The sequence below is a fragment of the Stegodyphus dumicola genome, chromosome 12, assembly GCF_044657685.1.
Source record: "Stegodyphus dumicola isolate Sdum_Otavi_A_Nest chromosome 12, ASM4465768v1".
Lineage (NCBI taxonomy): Eukaryota > Metazoa > Arthropoda > Arachnida > Araneae > Eresidae > Stegodyphus > Stegodyphus dumicola.
This window is the reverse complement of record NC_140779.1, coordinates 2,454,563-2,472,540: the sequence shown is the minus strand read 5'-3', so window position 1 is coordinate 2,472,540 and position 17,978 is coordinate 2,454,563.

The window sequence follows — 17,978 nt, the reverse complement described above, 5'->3', positions numbered from 1 at the left end:
TAATTACATAATAAAAATTAAATATCAAGAAATAAATATACAAATACATTAAATAGATGCAATAAATAAAAATTTAGAATTATATAAATGCCTAAATACAATGTTGTTATATATGAAGTCAATAGTTGATAAAGAGTAATTCTTGAGTAAAAGTCTTGACTAATAATTTTGAGTTGAGATTTGATTAATACATTTAAGTTTAATATATTAAGAAGATGGAGTTGGAAAATATTCTTAAATTCTTGATTGAGCTTGGGAGATCTTGAAGATGTATTTAAATATAGATGGTCTTGAGTGAAAACATGGAAATGTATTTTTAAGAAGAAAGTAATTATAATGAGGTAGCAAAAAGGATGGCGTATTAAGTAAGGTAAATGAATATGGACAGTATGATTTTAAGTTCCTTTAAGATTATTGATGTTTGTATATTTGGAAGTTGATTTCTTAGAATATTACATTTTAATAACTGTTGAAACCATAACTGAGTAGAAGTTAAATTGTATGCTTTAAGGTGATAATCTTTGGTAAGGTTGCAGTGAAAGAGATAATAATCTATTGTGCCTTCATTCCCACAGGTACTGAGATTTGCATGGTGAAGTCCGAATCTATTAATCTTTATACGTAGTAACATTTCCTTATCGCCCAACGGTTTCGCAGTAACTGAGTTTATAGTAAATGAAAGGTAATTTTTTAAGTGGAGACTTAATAAAAATATATATATACTTAAATGCATCCGTTTATTTAGCTTATACACTCAAATCTATTTTTGTGCGGTCTTTTTTTTTGTGCGATTTTTGTTTTGTACGGTTTATGAAAATCTCAGTCAAATTGGAGCATAATCATTATTACAGGGGTTGGACAAAAATATGGAAACACCTTTAAAAAAACACGTTTCTTTGCTTAATATGGTGTAGAAAACCCGTTGGCATCCAAAACAGCTTGCAGTCTTCTCGGAATGGATAAATACAGTTCCTGTATGTTTGCCAAGGGAATATTATACCATTCTTCCTACAAAACGGTAGCAAGTTCAGATAACGATGTTGGCGGTGGATAACGAGAATGCACTTTCCGTTCCAATGTAGACCACAAAGGTTCGATAATATTCAGGTCTGGTGACTGTGGTGGCCAGGGGAGATGGGACAACTCATCCTCGTGCTCAGAAAACCAGTCCTGGACAATGTGAACTGTGTGAACACGGGCTTTGTCGTCTTGGAAGACACCATCACCATCGGGAAACAAAGTTTGTACCATGGGATGAACTTGATCGGCCAAAATGTTCACATAAGTCTTGGCAGTCATGTGCCCTGACGCAGTTATCATGGGGCTAGCAGAGAACCACGATATGGCTGCCCAAACCATAACAGAACCCCCGCCATGTTTCACTCTTGGCAACAAGCAGTCTGTATTATAGGCTTGAGATGACGTTCTCCAGACGTAAACTGGGCCAGAAGTGGGAAACAATGTGAAAGAAGACTCGTCAGACCATATTACTCGCTTCCACTGCTCTATAGTCCAGGCTTTATGACTTAAACACCACCTTTTCCTGTTAAAGGCATTAGCATCACCGATGAGTGGCTTCTCAATTGCAGCACGGCCAGCAGCTCCCTGTTTATGAAGCTCCCTTCTAATTGTTTTGGTACTCACAGGGTTCGGTAACACAACATTCATTTCAGCAGTAACTTTTGCAGCTGTGGTCTTCTTATTTTTCGTCACAATTGCCCTTAATGATCGTCTGTCACGATCACTCGGGACACACTTTCGTCCGCGCTGTAATTTAGCAGATGATGTTTTTCCGCTTTTCAAATATGCGGAATAAATCTTCGATACAGTACCTCTTGAAACACTAAACACCTCGGCTACCTTGCTTACGGAAGCACCTACCATACGTGCTCCAATAATTTGCCCACGTTCGAAATCTGTTAACTCTGACATAATGCAATGACAACCTCACATAACAGTACTCCGACAACAACTGAACTGTTTAGCACATTTACGAAGTTGTATAGGTGGCGTCAGTAGTCAAAAACGCCAGCGCCACCTACATATTTCATTAAAATCAATCTTTCTTTTCAAACATGCATTTCACAAGGTGTTTCCATTTCACAAGGTATTTCACATGTTTTTGTCCATCCACTGTATGTTTATGACATGATTATATGACAGCAGATAAAATTCTGTGCAGGACTCCACCTTTGCCATAAACTAGAATGTCATTTTCTTGCAATCGATGCCAATTCTGAAAGAACTTCGGAATTCCAAAAGGAGCTTCAATCTTGTATATCTGGCTACTGAGACATATGTAAGTGTCTAGTGAAACAACAGTCGTCGCAAAAACTGATCACCGACTACATGGTAACTGAAAAAAAAGCCATCTCTAAACGGGTGCGAGGTATCTTCAAGTGACAAAAGCGATTTTGAATCAGTTTACCACAAGAAAGTTTGCGTATTGTCAGACTACCAAAGATAATGGTTAAACGGTTTGAAAAGTTTTATATGCGTAAAATAAGTACATATATAAATAAAATATTTAAAAATGTTCGCATGTGTATTTTCTAAATCAGATTCTAAAAGGTTAACAAAAAAAAAAAAAAAAAAAAAAAATCTGAAATGTTTCAGATTTTAAATTACGTCCAAAGGGGCGTTTTTTTAACATTTTGTGTGTTACCTTTCTTTATTAAATATCATGTTCCTCGCACTTAAACCATAAGATCCAGTGCAACAGCAGTATCGCAAAATAGTTTTAAAACGAGCATATCTTTAGAATTTCCGATACAGAGACTCACGCGCCGGAGATAAAAATGTTTTTTCTGCACAACGTTGCCATTGCTTGCTTTGAAATCCTTGAGTTTGTTGATCAAAAATTCGTCAAAGTTTTAAAAAATAGGAAATCGATCATAAAACAAATTTCAAATTTGGTCTTCCACATGCTCATATTCGTTGGAGGATTACGTTATTCAAAATTCGATGACTCTATGTACCGTTATTTTATGACAATGTGAGAAATATACATACATTTACGCAGATTTTCATTATTTAATTTCTTCAAATATAATGCAGGACTCTAACATTTTATGGCAACAGTTTGAAAAGTGAAACGACATTTATCCGTCCGACGCAAAATGCCAAAACGAAACTAATAGTCCTTCGGGATTCAAATCCCTTTGGACTAAATACTTTTTAATTGCGTTGCGAAAACGATTTTTTATAGCTGCTCGTGAAGTTTTGTGCAATTTTTTTATGCGGTCCCTAGCCACCGCGCAAAGTTACCCGAAACTGTTTCGGCTAGTAAACTTTTCGTTCTCCGAAAGATACCACGCTTTGTTAAGATGTGGTAGTCCCATCATTATGCTTGCTATAATCGCGTTTTGTTAAGATGTAATAGTCCCATTATTCTCGGTATAATCGCGCTTTGTTAAGATGCGATAGTCCCATTATGCTCGTTATAATCGCGCATTGTTAAGATGCGATAGTCCCATTATGGTCGCTATAATCACGCATTGTTAAGATGCGATAGTTCCATTAAACTCGCTATAATCACGCATTGTTAAGATGCTATAGTCCAATATGTTTGCTATAATCACGCATTGTTAAGATGCGACAGCCAAATTATGCTCGCTATAATCCCGCATTCTTAAGATGCGATAGTCCCGTTATGCTCGCTATAATCACGCATTGTTAAGATGCGACAGTCAAATTATGCTCGCTATAATCCCGCATTCTTCAGATGCGATAGTCCCGTTATGCTCCCTATAATCGCGCTTTGTTAAGATGTAATAGTCCCATTATTCTCGGTATAATCGCGCTTTGTTAAGATGCGATAGTCCCATTATGCTCGTTATAATCGCGCATTGTTAAGATGCGATAGTCCCATTACGGTCGCTATAATCACGCATTGTTAAGCTGCGATAGTCCCGTTATGCTCGCTATAATCCCGCATTCTTAAGATGCGATAGTCCCGTTATGCTCGCTATAATCACGCATTGTTAAGATGCGATCGTTCCATTATGCTCGCTATAATCACGCATTGTTAAGATGCGATAGTCCCGTTATGCTCGCTATTATCACGCATTGTTAAGATGCGATCGTTCCATTATGCTCGCTATAATCACGCATTGTTAAGATGCGATAGTCCCATTATGCTCGCTATAATCACGGATTGTTAAGATGCGATAGTTCTATTATGCTTGCTATAATGGTGCATTGTTAAGATGCGAAAGTCCCCTTATGCTCGCTATAATCACGCTTTGTTAAGATGTTGATAGTCCCATTATGCTCGCTGTAATTATGCTCGCTGTAATGACAATCTCATTATGCTCGCTATAATCGCAGAACAACACCTAAGAATGCGGCAAAGCCTTAATAAGATATGAACACGGCAAAGAGGAGGCGTGGGAGAAAAGTGACTTTCATCATCGGATGGACAAAAGCCTCTACCGCCCACCATCAAAGCTTAAATCGCCCACTAGTGGGCGGTAGAGATCAAATTTATTACCCTGGTTTAGAGAGTTAATATTTTAGAAAAGCTGTTATTTTTCTCACAAACATGTGCTTAAGCTTTTTTAAATGAAAGTCGATTACATTTACTTACTTGATGCCAATAATCTTAACCTAAAGTCGGAAACAGAAATCTTACATTTTGTATAATCGGTGTTTTTCTTAGGAAATTCACCCTTCATTCCAAATTTCTCAATATGTTGTTTTTCAATGCAGCCAAAAGCAAAGTATCGTTTCGTTAACTTACAGATAGGCTTGCAGAATTTCCAAAGAACAGGACATAAAAATATTTACCGGATCAATATGCATCCATTAAAGTAGTATTGGTCTTTCTTGGATATTTTTATACTTCCTCAAGCATGAATGGATTTTTAAAATAGCTTTGAGGCAGTTTAAAGCATTTGGATTTCGGCCAAGTAGTTTGAAGTTAATAATATGCATTTCATCTTTTATAAGTAAGTTTTATGTTCCTGGTCTCTAAAACACATCAGTATTTGCGAAGTGTAAATCACTAATAATATCGAATTTCGGAAGAAAATGCATTAAATATTTTATAGCTCGTTTTGAATAAATATTACAGACATTTTTAGTGTCATTTAAAGGAATAAATTCCTTTTGAATTACTTTTCTTCTTTAAAGATTTTTCTGAGAATTCATTTTAGGGTTTCTCAGTTACAAAAAGCTTTGGGAATATTTTTACTATTACAACTCATGATATGCATGAAAATAAAATTAATTTCACTCGGCTTAGTTGCTATGATGTCTGTATATAAAAGCCGACGAGCCCACCAGCGACCGAGCGGTAAAGACGCTGAACACCGGCAGTTCGAATCACACGAACGAGCTGTCTGCATGGGCGTTTTGTCTGCATGCATGTTTTCCCCATGTGTAACGAGCCAGTTTCCCTTAGAAAGTCCTCCACGAAGGCATCCCTCCATTTAGGCAGATAGCCCACGTGTGCTTTGCCATAATTGAATAATCCCAATCCCGACGAGCTTTAAAAATTCAGAAGCGTAGGCCACCAGTGGCTGAGCGGTCGCTGAACGCTGGTAGTTCGGTCCAAGGTTCGAAACCCGCGAACTGGCTTGCTGCATGGACGTTTTCGTGGTTTTCCCCATGTGTAACGTGTATACGAGCCAGTTTCCCTTAGAAAGTCTTCCACGAAGGCATCCCTTTCTTAGGCAGATAGCCCTCGAGGCTTTGCCATAATCCCCCCCACACACAAAAGTGTAATTAGAATTTTTTGATTATATGCATTATTGGAAATGTCTAAATATTAAAATTGCAATAGATAGATTTCTTTTTTTTTTTTTTTTTTACCTTCTGCTTACCATAATTTCTACGAGTTCTCTCAGACTGAAAATTTTACAGTAGCGTTTACTTGTACGTGACAGATTTTCTCTGTTGTATAGGTTTCCCAGTAACAGCTATTTAACATATTTACTTTTAGAGATGACACAAGAGTCTTCAAGAGACATTGCAATCCCCAGCCTTACTGCTGTCCTTGGGTAGAAATTTATGGTACTTGCGAAAAATCCGTCAATGACATGAAATGGCGCCAAACAAAACAAAACAAAAAAAAAAAAAAAAATACAAGAAGGAAACATTTTGCCGCCCATTCGGTGTAGTGGTAAGGGAATCTGACTGCGATGCCGAAGGGCCTGGGTTCGAATCGCGGAGAAAGCATGGTTGTAACTGTCCGTCCCTTCATAGGAAAGGCGATGGTGGCCCACCTAATAGGTGCCTCCATAATAAAGAGACCACCACATCCGGCCTTGTATAGATTAATGCACTGGGTTACATTTATAATTGTTCACAATCTGCCATTGGGGAGGGGGAAAAAAGTTCTATTCTTACTTTTCTTTCAAATTCATTATGTTACCGTATATTTTTACTTAATTTTTCATTAAAAATTTCCATTACTTTTTATTAAGGAAATATACTGAAAAGCAATTATTTTCGCTAGGTTTGAATTTAATCGCCAGTAAGATTGCATAACTTTGGAAATATTCAACAGCATGCTCTTCTGGTCCCAAATTTCAATCTTTTTTTTTTTTTTTTTGTTTGTTTTTTGTTTTGTTTTCTAAAATGCATGCAAGAGGCAAAAAAAGGAGTCTCTACTCAAGAATAATAACTAACACTTGTAATCAAGGTTACAGCAAACCCAGCGTGTTTGAAGAAGACTTTTCATTTTTGGCGAAAAATAGTGTAGTTTGGCGTCTTTTCTTTAATAGGCAAAAAAGGTTGCCGGGATTTTCCCCAAGTACCAAATTTATTAATTAAAGGGGACATTTGCATATGTACCCACCCTACTTAATACTGTTACGAAAAGCCCAGCTGTAGTAAGACAGCTTCCCCGCAAAGCGGGTTTAATGTTGGCAGAAAATGGCAAGAAAAGGCAGGGTTGCCAGATTTGGCTCGAAGTCGTTCATTTAGTGACGAAATTGGCGATATACGGAGCCAGAAAATTATAAAATGAATTCTTACTAAATTACCCCCGAATGTTCTTGAAGGCAGGTCAAAAGCAAAATGTAAAGATACCTGCCTGTACGCGGAATAGCAGTGCATCGTCGGGTGTATCGTGAGTTTTATCGTGAAGGGTATCTTGAATGTGTTGAGTTCAGTAGTAGTGTTTTGAGATTAGCTTCAGAGCGATCGACCGAGTCGGGAGCTGTACTATAGTGCTTCGCCATGAAACTGTCCTGTTATAGTCTGGTAGCCTGAAGGCTGCGATGCTGATTCTTTCAGCGTGTTTATCTCAGCTTTTTGACCTCTGTAAACGTGTCTTTGGAACTCTGCTGCGTATTACTGACGAATAATTTGTGTTTTTGATTCTTCAAAACGTATTTTCATCAGTCACTCTAAATCCGCGAACCTGCAGAACGCCACAATAGTAAATTATTAATGGCAACTTAATACTTTCTCGAGCAAGCAACAAAAAATTAAACATATAGCTTCAAAATGATAGTATTCTTTCTTTGGTTAAAAACACTTACCGAAAATACTATTAATTATCAAGAAATAAATTTTTGTTTTTAATTTAGATTGCAAACGGCCAGAAGCTTCTTCCAAAATAGAGATTCTTTAAATCACATTAAAAAACTTTTCCATTTTTAAATCATTTGCGAAGAAAGTAGCAAATTATTAAATATATAAACACAGTGATACTTTGGAACCAATAATGAACCATATCTAATTTTCAGAAGTCCCAAATTTTCAGTATTTGTAAATAACAGTAATGGCTGTGGCCTCAGATGCAGTGAAGAACGACTTAATAGTTAAAAAAGCTATTTTATTCATTTTTGAACATGTTCTATCGAGTATCGCAACACGAAGTTAATTGCTATTTGCAATATTTCGAATAAAATAAATTTTTGAAGGTGTGTACAAGATCAAAGACATTTTTACTGATATTTACTATATAAACGGTAATTGTCAGTGCGTTTCTGGTGCTAGTAGCTAATTCTTTAACTTAAAAAACAGCTCGTCTTGTATTACTGTTAAAAAGTTTTGAACACACCGTCAAACGTGAAAAATATCTAGCTAGAGATAATCGCTTTATTTTAAGCCTTCAATTAGTGACAATGTAAGCTTAAGATATTTTTTATTCTTTGCATACAGAATTTCGTCTTTCTTCCTCATAAAGAATACATGAGTATCGGGCGATTTGCATTGTGTCCTAAATGTGAAAAAAGAAAATTCATCTTTTGCTTATACGAAAGCTGAACGGGCCAAAAAAAATCGATGGCCGAAGAATGTCATTAACATATTCTTTGATGCATTCTTAAGCCTACTCGAACAAAAACAAAGCCAGACCTTCTTTCGCCAATTTTATCGCCAAAGCTCCTACTACGACTGAAAAGCTGAAAGAAAAAACATCAAATTTATTCTACCCAATTGAATAGTAATAGGAACCAGAACACTCGAAAGAAAAAATATTATACATAGCACGGAGAATATTGATCTAGTATTTTCCCCAGTTTTTCCTTTATTGTTTTATTTAAAAATATGTATGTATAGAGTAAAATTTTTCTGGCTTTTTATGGGAGCAAATAAAATATTCATGCTTTTGATAAGTATTCGTGCCGGGAGTTTTATTACTTTCTGCCTGAAATGGAAGCAAAATAAAAGCAGGACTACCAGAAATTAGCGATTACAAAAACGTGACAATAGAAAGTTAATACATTTTAGTTAACCATGAATTATGTAAACAGAAATGTATTTCTTCCTACCAAGTTGAATTTATATAAACCTTAAACTTTCTTATTCGAATAAATAAGCCTATTTTAAAGCAAAGACATGTTCAAATACTTTCACATTTAAAAACTAGAATCGGAGAAACACTTATATCAGATATAGTTTTAATTAAAAATTGAATATCATGAAACCAATGATTACAATAAAAATTCGAGAATGTTCTTGAAGCAGATGATAGTATCTAAGTAATAATTTATGCGTGAAAGAGGGATCATACTTTTTGATACTTATAAATACTGCTTACAAGATTGTATTAGCACTTGAATGTGTGTGTGTGTGTGATTATGGCAAAGCCTCGGGGGCTATCTGCCTAAGAGGAGGGATGCTTTCGTGGAGGACTTTCTAAGGGAAACTGTCTCGTATACACGTTACACATGGGGAAAACCACGAAAACGCCCATGCAGCCAGCCCGTTCGCGGGATTCGAACCTCGGACCGAACTACCAGTGTTCAGCGACTTTACCTCTCGGCCGCTGGTTGGCAGCACTTGAATGAAACTGCTTTAAATGTTTAATGATTGAAATATTTTATTTCCAAACATAATCACATTTTACATTTGCATTTATAATGTCATTAAACTGTTATAGTCTCAAAAATGTTTTGCACGATCAATAACATATCAACAACGTTTTCGTACTCGCTATCTTCACGGCTCTGTTAATAATCCCAAACTGATTATTCTAGAGCTTACACAACCGAGTGCTTCTGATATTTCAAGAAAGAATTATTCTTGGAGAACTCCTGTTGGAGAAATGCAGGAAAATTGCTAGCTTTATTATATCAAGAATGATATCTTAATATTACTGGAGTAGGTAAAAATAACTTCATAACTTTTAAAGGAAAAACTTTATGGAACATGTATGCATCGATGAATTTATTAGAAGCGCGTGCGGAGGGAATATTTTTATGTATGAAACAAGAACGTGGCTAACGGTGCACTTTTTAAAACATGCGCATTTGTCAATTTGTGCAGTTTTGTTATCATTTAGTCTAGCATCACTATCATTTAGTCTAGCACTTTTAAATTAAAAAATCTGATGTGTACACTACATGACTTCCTTGTACTGAATATTAAATTATACGCAATTATCCTGCATTTCATTTAAGCATACTTAATTAACAATCAACGAATTATGAATTTAATGTACTTCGTCTATAGCGCATAAACCGCATTACTTCACTATATTTATTTATCAAAGCGGCAGTTCGGCGCTAGCTTCACTTAACAGCATTACATTTCATTCATTTTATAACTCAAAATGCACAAAAGACCTGAAGAATTACCGCAAGTTCTATTCAGCTACTATAATAAATCTAAAACGATTGTTATAAAAGAAATTAAACATTATTTGTTATAAAAGAAATTAAACAAATAAAAAAAATGTTTTTCACAGACGAGTCAGCGCTGCTTACTTAATGCGCACACGCTACTAATTAATCCAGTTCTCCCTTCGCGGCCAGGTAAAAATACATAAAATATCCAAATTGTTTTCATTAAAATTTGAAAAATATAGAAAAACATAAAACACGAAGTACAGTTAAAACCATTAAAAAATGATTTTTACAATTAAAATTATAGTTTCTAAGCAAAAACCACGAAAACGCCCATGCAGCCAGCCTGTTCGTGGAATTCGAATCTCGGGCCGAACTACCAATGTTCAGCGACTTTTACCGCTCGGCCGCTGGTGGGCTAATTTGCTACTTTTAAAAGAATTGTTATTAAATTTTTCATTTCCCTGTGCAATGCTGCGCGCGACAAATTTGAAAAGAAAACTACGCCGGAAAAATGAAAAATGAGCACGCGCATTTAAGATTTAATAAATAGATTTAAGATTTAATAAATAGATATCTAGCAATTGTACTCTTTTAATGTTCAGAAAAACAGAGAAAATACGAGAAGTTTCTCGTGCAGCTTATAAAACCTGGAAGACAGCATCTCAATTCAGCTGCTGTTTGGATAACTGTTGTTGTTTACTGTAGCGAATTCGCGGAGAAATCCAATTAGCTTTCTCTGATTTGAACTAAGTTCTGTTGAACGTTTTAGTTGGTTGGTTGGTTTTTTAAATGGTGCAAAACCTCGAGGGTTATTATGTGCCAGACAAATGGTGAGTAAAATTCAAGATGCATAAACAAGTATCAAGTGAATTGATGAAATGAACGTGAAATACTGATGAAGACATGGAGAAATGACTTTAAAATGTCCAGGCAGAAGTGACTGAAAAAAGCTTGAACAACAGGTAGAGCAGGATAAAATGTAGTTCAAATCATATGATAAAAAAAGATGCCTTTTAAAAAACTTATGAGGTTGATGTGAGGGTTTCTTCCAAAGAGTTAAGTTAATCTGTTAAGTTAACATTCGTAGAGTTAAAATAAAATTCACGTTTCTGTCTAAAAGCAGAGCAGCAGGTTAAAATATGATTGACTGAAATAGGAACGTTGCAAGTGCCACAAATAGGCTCATTATCTCCTTTCAAGAAGTACTGATGTGTCAGTCTGCAATGACCAATTCATAAGCGAGTCAGTCGTACATCCTCCTTCCGATTCCCTCTCGACTCCCAGTACTCCAAATTGGGTTTTACCTGCCTTGTTGGTGTTCAGAGTTTAGCATTGCCAGAGGTCTTGCCACCTGGACAATATCTTTGTTCTGATGTAATTCCGTATGTCTGTAAAATCGACATCATTTTCAGAGGTAATATCAGCAGATTTTGCTGCAATATCGGCGAGTTCATTGCCTTTGATGCCAGCGTGTCCAGGCACCCAGCAGTACGCTATATAATAACCTGTAGATAATGAACTTTCTGCTATTCTGCCTAGAGATAAAGATTAAAGCTTTCAAAATGGGAAACGTTTCTGCAGTAAAGACAGATGCAGTCTTTATTTTATATCACAAACAAAAGCTGCACCGACGTGGTCATGATTCCTTGAGCCATCAGTAAAAATTGCTTTGTAACAACTAAGGTTAAGAATAACTGCTTCTATGCTCTAGGAAAATTTGTAGGTAATGGATACCATTGGTACCGCTCTTCTTTAGTTCTCCAAAAATGTTAAGCAGGTGAATGTTCACTTCTTGCCAGGGAGCAATACTGAGGAGGTCAAAGCTTTTGGGATGCAAATCATTTAGGTTAGATTACTCAATCAGTGAGTGAATGCGAAGATCAAAAGGTGGGATACATGAAGGACCGGCATGGTAAAGACGCCAGCACTGAGCAGATGTCATGAGTCGGACAGGAGAACGTTTTAGTAGTTTAAAATATAACTACTGTGAGATACTGCGATATTGTACGAATATCTCTGTGTAAATTTAAGCTTTTTTTGTTGTTGTTGTGTCAAGAATAAATTATATTCACTTTTCATCGGCCTTGTGCATTCAATTTTTATTACCAACCCTTACGTACGCAACAATATATTAAACTATCATCTTCCACCCATTTTGTGTTTTGATATTTCTCGAAAAGCGAAAGAAACAAGCATTAAAAGTTTTATCAGAGCACGTGACAGACAGTGGGCATTACTGCTAGTGAAACATAGCATCACGAAATCGTACATCATTACCAAATAAATACTAACTTTTTTATTTTATACTATTTTTATAATAAAGTGTTTTATGCTATACAGGAAATTTCTAATTACCTGTTATTATCATAAATGTTTGGTCTTAGGGTTTAAAAACTTTTTTTAAGTTTAATTTAAAGATATTGCAATCACTAGTTTAAGCGTTTTCAATAACTCATCTACTATTCATATTTATATGCATTGCGCGGTTGTATGTCTTGAGCCAGGGTTTCTTAAACTTTTTTCAGTCGCGACCACCTTTTATCACTAAGATTTCTTCGCGACTCCATAATATTTACAAATATTTTGAGGGACCCCATAAATATTGCACAAATCAGACACACGCGTGAGTGAAACTGTCAATTGTTTCACTTGCACTGTAATATACTACTGCAGTTTTAGGTCATTAACTTTAATTTCTAATTTTAACACATAGAACAATGTGAAAATTTTAAATAAGTAACAGACGAAATGACAGCGTCACGTGCAAAGCAAGGAAAATAAACGTTTACATTATAAAAAGAATGTGTCGAAACGTTTTCGTTTTTTTCTTTGTCTGTATTGTCTTATCTTTATCTATTTTCAAATGCATTGGGAAAAAATGTTTGGTAAATGTAAAATTATTATAATAATTTAAAGAAATATCAAAACTGCTAAAACTTTCGGCGACCCCCTGCTGCAGATTCCGCAACCCACAGTTTAAGAAACCCTATCTTGAGAATTAAAAAGTGTACTGTATTATTAAAACAAATTAATTAAAAAGTCAAAACATCGGAAAAACATGTTCCAAGAAATTTCTTTCACAATTGCTAAAATAAGAAGTACTTTAAAAATTATAACAAATTCTAGTTTGCACTAGCGCTTAGCTGACAAAAATGAAAAAAATAAATTCATCTTTCATTGCCTTACTTCTTTGATAATTTTAATTTATTTTTCTCTTTTTTCTCTTTTTTTTTTTATGCACTCCTTTTGTCCATAGTTTATTCTGTCATAAGACTGAAAATATTAGCAAATAGATTTCACATCCTGCCAGTTCTGAATTGGGGCTTCTCACGAATTTTCTGCGGATCCCAAGAGACGCTCTTATTGGGTAAATTAAATTGTGGTTCAACTATGTTTTCAATATTTTGAAAGCGTTTTAATCAGCGTCTCCTAATTTCCCCCAGATTCATTTCTTAATTAAATCTGGGGAACTTTAATAATATGAGTAGACGAAGTCAGTCTTCCGGAAACCTTTATCTTTTGTCATCGCTAGAAGACAAAGGAACACCGAGAAAATTAGCTGAAATAAAATTTTTTTTCAACGAAATCCGGTAACGCTTTAGGCGGTCTCACTCTGCGACGTCGCATTCCAACATGGCGAAGAAACTCATTTTTTCGTCTTTCATAACTCGCCACCTTTCTACAGTTTAGGAAGAACGTTCTTCTTTTCGCTCTAGAACTGCCGTGAGGGTATTAAATTTGTGTTACCCATAACTAAAAGACATTTGTGTTTTGCGTTATACTAGTTTAGCTAGAAGGGAAAAAAATCTCTGTTCAACCTAATTACTCGGTCATCATTATTTATCATCTTAAATTCTAACCTCATTTGAAAACTCAGAGTGTAAACGGTTTCGAATAAATAAATAAATGAAACACAAGTCACCTTTTTTCTAACTTCGATTTTTTCCCCTTTCAATCCATTCATCATGTGTTGGGAAAAAAGTCATTAAGGGATAAAATTTTGGCGAAACTAAATTAAATGTAAATTAAGGTGAAAATACCGTTTCCCTATAAATGCATTTCTGGAGAACTTTGAGTAATATTGCGGAAGGAGATTATTTTGTGATAGGAAAAAGGCTATTAACGTACCCTAAAAAGTACTTTAAAATAGTTTTATTATAGTACAAAATTAACGAATAATTTTCATCACTCTGTGTATGTGATGAAAGATATCCTTCTTCACATGAACCTAACTTCATTCCACAATTAGACTCGGGGAACAGAATACGCATTATTTATTTAACTGATTATAATATATTGTTACGAAATGTACAGGCGCGGTAAGATGGCTTCCCCGCAAAGCAGTTTTAGGGTTGTCATAAAATGGCAAAGGAAGGCAGGGTTGCCACATTTGCCGAGAAATCGCCCATTTGGCGACAAAATTGGCGGTTTAGCCCAGAATGTACTCGAACACCAGTCAAAAGCTATATAAACCCTTCTGGCCCGCAGTCATGGTGTGTGTGTGTGTGTGTGTGTCATCTAGAGTGCGAGTTAGTATCGAGTTGGTGTCTCGTGAGTGCCGAATGGGTCGTCGAGTGTACCGAAAGAGTCTCGTAGTGTATCTCGGTTAGTGCATCGTCGAGAGAGCGTGTTGAGCTCCAGAAATGACTGAACCGAAGAGTCGGGAGCTATGCTCGTGTGTCGTCGAGTGCATCGCGAGTTGTAGCTTGGAGAAACTCCAGAGTACTTGGAGTTCCGAGAACGACCAAGCAGGGTCGGGAGCTGTACTTCGAAAAGCAGAGTCGGGTGCTTTGCAGGAAGCTGTCTTCACCGTTATTGCCTGACGGTGTGAAGGCTGTGTCGCTGATTGTTCCAGCGTGTTTATAGTAGATCTTCGACGACTGTAAAACGGGATTTTGGAGCTGTCTTGATTAATATTGTCTAAATAATGTGTGTTTCGATACTTCATCAAGTGTCGTCGTTATTCACTCCAAATCTACGAACCCGTACAAACGTGTATGAAGAAAATAACGTAACAACTGGTGTCAGAAGAAAAGAAAAACGCAACAATATGTTCGGCATCGTTTCCAGACTTTCCCTTCTAAAGTGTTTCAGACTTTATTTTTAAAAGAAAATATTACCATTAAAAATAAAAACACAGAATTGATTAACGTTTAATAAATATTAATTTATTTAGATGGTTACAATTTTCGACTTTGTGTCTTTTTTGCATGTGGGACTGTCATAACATCTACATGTTACAGCAGTCCCACATACAAAATTTGAACGTTTTGAGACTATTCGTTTTTGAGTTATACGAGATACCTACATATACGCACTCACAGGCGCCACGGAAAAAATCTCTTTTGAATCAGTTTTAAAATTCATTTGGGAAAAAGAGTCCTTTCTTCTGTAATTACGTACACTTACAAGAGGTTCATCAAGCACGCACCTGCGATAAGAAATATATGTAAAATTATACAGCAGCTGAGCGCCCTAGGGCAGGATGTCTGCCAACCAACATAGGAATAATAGCACACACAGCGCAAGAATTCTATGTCTCATTGTAATTTAGCAAGTGTTATGTCTAAAATTGTAAATATGTAAGTGTATAAGTAAATATGTAATGTAAGTAATTTAATCAATGAGTGTAATACGTCGTACTATATGTACTTTTAACATAACGTAATCGATAATGTAGTCATTAGCGCGTGTAACGCGTGCCACATGTGTATTATTTTAAGTAACGCATATATGATTATAAGGCAAAGTATGTGTGCCTATCTTGTTATATAGCATAATGTCATTTAAGAAGTAATAGCAATAATGTAAACTATAAGTAATCCAGTTATAAAGTAACTTAGCAAGTTCGCAATACAATTAGCTTAACGTAGTATACCGTCAGGTTATAACTCTAATAAGTGTAGATTAATGTCATGCATTATGTATGTGTAGTCTAATGTCATGTGAAGTATAAAGTATGTAAGTACTAATTCATGCAAGTATTATGTATAAGTTTAATGTAATGTCATGTCATATATCATGTATGTAATGCCGTGTTTCATGTATGCATTATGGCTTTATGAACACCCAGGTCAACCATTAACATAAGAATCTGTACAGAACCAATGTCAAACTGGAATAGCCCCTGTATGGCCATGTAAACTTTTTCATGAAGGCTCAGTAACTCCCGGTGCGCCCTTGTGGGACCCCAGGGAGTTGTTGCATCTAGATAGGGGAGGGCGCGGGACATATGCCTGTTTACCTCCGTTAAACACCAGGCGTCCCCGTCCTCCGTTAAACACCAGCCGTCCCCGTCCTCCGTCACCTGTAACCTGTCCTTACGTACAGATGTCACGCAAAGACATCCTTAAATTGCATTCGATAGCGGTCAAAATGGATAGTTTCTTTGAAATATGATACCTGAAATTTTCCGCGTCTACAATACTTTCTTTCTACTTCGCATAAGGAAGTGAAAAGATCTTTCGCGTAATATAACATTATTCATTTGAATACAATATTATAATCTCATAGTATATAAGGAAGCCTTTGCATTTCTATTTCAAACAAATATAAAAAAAGTATTAGCATTTTATAATTAAAAAGAATAACTACAATTTATAGAAATAATCCACGAGATTTGAAATCGTAATTCAAATAAGATCAACACATTTCACTTTCCTAATGGTATTGAAATATTTCAAGACACTAATAGTTAACAGCATTACCGGTAAATGGTATTTTTTAACCCTTTGCGGCACAATGTGTCCGGTGTGGACACATCTAAAAATTTTCTTCTATACGCACAGAACAATTTAATGAAAAAGGATTTATAGGTTACTCTGAACCCTCTTTCTTAATAGCAGATGGCAGCTCAACACAAACCAGTCCAAATATTTTAGCCATGTTTAGTTTTTTAAGACCCTCATTTTTCAAAGAAATCTTCCAGTTTTTTTAGGGTATGAAAGGAATTGTTTGAAAACAAATTTCTATGTTATTTTTTCGCTGTATGCTAATATCTTTATTCTATATTAGTTTTAAATTTTTACCTTGAAATCTTGCTTAAAATCAAACGGCGAACCCTAGGTGTGCCCAGAACGGGCTCACCGATAATCTAGGACAAATGAGAGTCTGTATTCTTTGTTTCTCCGCATGTCATCGGTCAGTTGATTGATAACAACGCTCGTTTCAAAGCTCTATTCAATTAGTGTGTTACACAATTAGAGTGTTTGGGCACACCCACAGAATTATAACTATAATTGCTATCTTCAAGAAATTTTACTTGTGCACTCCTCTAGACCTAAGTAGACTGCCTACCTTTTTTTTTTTTTTTTTTTTTTTTTTTTCTTCAAAACTACGACTTTAAAAGGTAGCGTGTCGGAAAGGGTTAAAAAAACGTAACGTAGAAAGTTCAAATAGTATGCTCAATATTTTGAATGTGTTTCGTCCAAAGAATGCCACTTGTAGTACATCGCTAATAAAGCAAATAAACTATAAGTTTTAAACTATATCCTGGATTTTAAATTTTAACGGTAAGCAAATTAACATAGGGACGTTTCAATACATAATTTAATATTACGCAACTACTTCATTCAAATTCTAAACTTTCTTTTAGATTATTAAAATGTTTAAGCACCTTATTTGGTTTATCAAAATGTTAAACTGACTGCCTAAATGGAATCGCAAATGCACTGCCTCCTTATTGTTCATGTAAAAAATTAATCTAGTATATCTTCCCCCTTGAACACATTCGCATTCGAGGCTATTCTATTCAATTTATCATGCGATATCTCCTCCTAATCTATCGTGATTAATCTGAATTTCGAGTATATTTAGTTATGTGTTTTAAAACTAAACACCATCAAGTAGATTTCAGTGATAGGAAAATAATTGTTTCTTAATCTCACAGAAAATATAATAAGCTTCGTCAAAAATATGGGACTTCATTCTCTTTATCTTTGCATGCTTATGTCT